At 40.3% G+C, this 2,227-nt stretch overlaps 1 non-coding gene across 1 annotated transcript; it reads right to left on the reverse strand.

Moving 5' to 3' along the window:
* Positions 1-510: 510 nt before the first annotated feature.
* LOC111759170 (U6 spliceosomal RNA) lies at positions 511-613 on the reverse strand. Its single transcript, XR_002793254.2, has one exon. It is a non-coding gene; the product is annotated as a U6 spliceosomal RNA (small nuclear RNA).
* Positions 614-2,227: the final 1,614 nt, after the last annotated feature.

The raw sequence follows: 2,227 nt of genomic DNA on the forward strand, positions 1-2,227 counted from the left end.
TTGCAATTGATGAGCACATTTGGAGCATTGTCACTAAGCATGGATTATAGTTTACACTGTAGTTTACACTCTCTCCCACTCAATTCTGTATTCTGGCAGGATATATAATGGCCTGTATCTGTCATTGCATTGTCATTCAGGATAATTCCAAGTCCCAAAAATGCCCCTGTATTACACCTCTTTTTCCCTCTCCCTGCCTTCAGCATCTCCAGTGGCCACTGTCTCCACATCAATGTGTATATCTTCTTTATAGAAACGTCCATTGAAGTCTTCTGCCCATTTTTAAATTCAGTTGTTCATCTTTTGTTGTTAAGCTATAGGATTTCTTTATATATTATGAATATTAAACCCTTATTGGATATGTGGTTTCCCAATACTTTCTCCCATTCTGTAAGTTGTCTTTTTACTTTCATGATGATGTTCTTTGATTTACAAAAGTTTTTAATTTTTATGAAGTCCCATTTATCTATTTTTCCTTGCATTGCATGTGGGTTTTTTTTTACAGCAAAAAAGAATATGGAATGTGTCATGAATTTATGTGTCATCCTTGCACAGGGGCCATGCTAATGTTCTCTATATCATTCTAATTTTAGTATATGTGCTGCTGAAGCAAGCATTTCTTGTGCTTTTGGTGAAAAGACTAAGAAAACATTGTCTAACTCAAGGTTCTGAAGATATTTCCCTGTGTTTTCTTTTAGGAGTTTTTTAGTTTTGATTCTTATATTTAGGCTTTTGGTTTATTTTTAGTTTTTGCCTATGGTGTGAAGTAAGAGACCACTTTCATTTTTTTGTTTATGGCTATCCAGTTTTCCCAGAACCATTTGTTGAAGATACTAATCTTTCCCCATTAAGTGGTCTTGACTCCCTTGTCCATAATCAGTTGGCCATAGATGTGAGGGTTTATCTCTGAAATCAATTCAATTCCATTGATTTATGTTTATCCTTAAGCCAGTACCACACTGTTTTGGTTATGGAGTTTTTGTAATAATTTTTAAAATCAGGAAATGTGAGTCCTCAAATTTTGTTCTTTTTAAAGATGGTTTTGGTTGATTGGGGTCACTTGGAATTTTGATTGGAATTGCATTGTATCTGCAAATCATTTTGTGTAGTATTGGCATCTTAACAATATTTGGTTTTCTAATCCATGAACATAGAATGTCTTTCCATTTATTTAGTTCTTCTTTAATTTCTTTCAGCAGTATTTCACAGTTTTCAGTGTGAAAGTCCTTTACATTCTTGGTTATATTTGTTGTTTTTTATTTATTTATTTATTTCTCTCCCCTTCCTCCCCCCCCCCCCCCACCCCGGTTGTCTGTTCTCTGTATCTGTTTTTCTGTGTGTTCGTCTCTGCCTGCTTCTGTTGTTGTCAGCGGCACGGGAATCTATGTTTCTTTTTGTTGCGTCATCTTGTTGTGTCAGCTCTCTGTGTGTGTGGTGCTTCCTGGGCAGGCTGCACTTTCTTTCGTGCTGGGCGGCTCTCGTTACGGGGCGCACTACTTGCGCATGGGGCTCCCCTATGCAGGGACACCCCTGCAGGGCAGGGCACTCCTTGCGTGCATCAACACTGCACATGGGCCAGCTCCACACTGGTCAAGGAGGCCACGGGTTTGAACCGTGGGCCTCCCATGTGGTAGACAGATGCCCTATACACTAGGCCAAGTCCGCTTCCCATATTTGTTCATTTATTTATTTATTTAAAGATTTATTTTATTTCTCTCCCCTTCTCCCCGCCCCCACCCCGCCATTGTCTACTCTCTGTGTCCATTTGCTGTATGTTCTTCTGTGTTCGCTTGCATTCTCAGTGGTACTGGGAATCTGTGTCTCTTTTTGTTGCATCATGTTGCTGTATCAGCTCTCCATGTATGCCTTACCACTCCTGGGCAGGCTCCATTTTTTTTCATGTGGGGTAGCTCAATGCAGGGCACTCTCTTTTCTCATGGGGCTCCCCTACACAGGGGACACCCCTGCATGGCACAGCGCTCCTTTTTTGGCCACTCATGGGCCAGCTCACCACACAGGCCAGGAGGCCCTGGGTTGGAACCCTGGACCTCCCATGTGGTAGGCAGACACTCTATCAGTTGAGCCATATCTACTTTCCTATTTGTTCTTAGATATTTTATTATTTTAGTTGCTATTGTAAATGGAATTGTTTTCTTGATTTTCTTTTCAGATTGTTCATTGCCGATGTGTAGAAACATAACTAATTTTTGTGCACTGATCTTGTACC

The sequence above is a fragment of the Dasypus novemcinctus genome, chromosome X, assembly GCF_030445035.2.
Source record: "Dasypus novemcinctus isolate mDasNov1 chromosome X, mDasNov1.1.hap2, whole genome shotgun sequence".
Classification (NCBI taxonomy): Eukaryota; Metazoa; Chordata; class Mammalia; order Cingulata; family Dasypodidae; genus Dasypus; species Dasypus novemcinctus.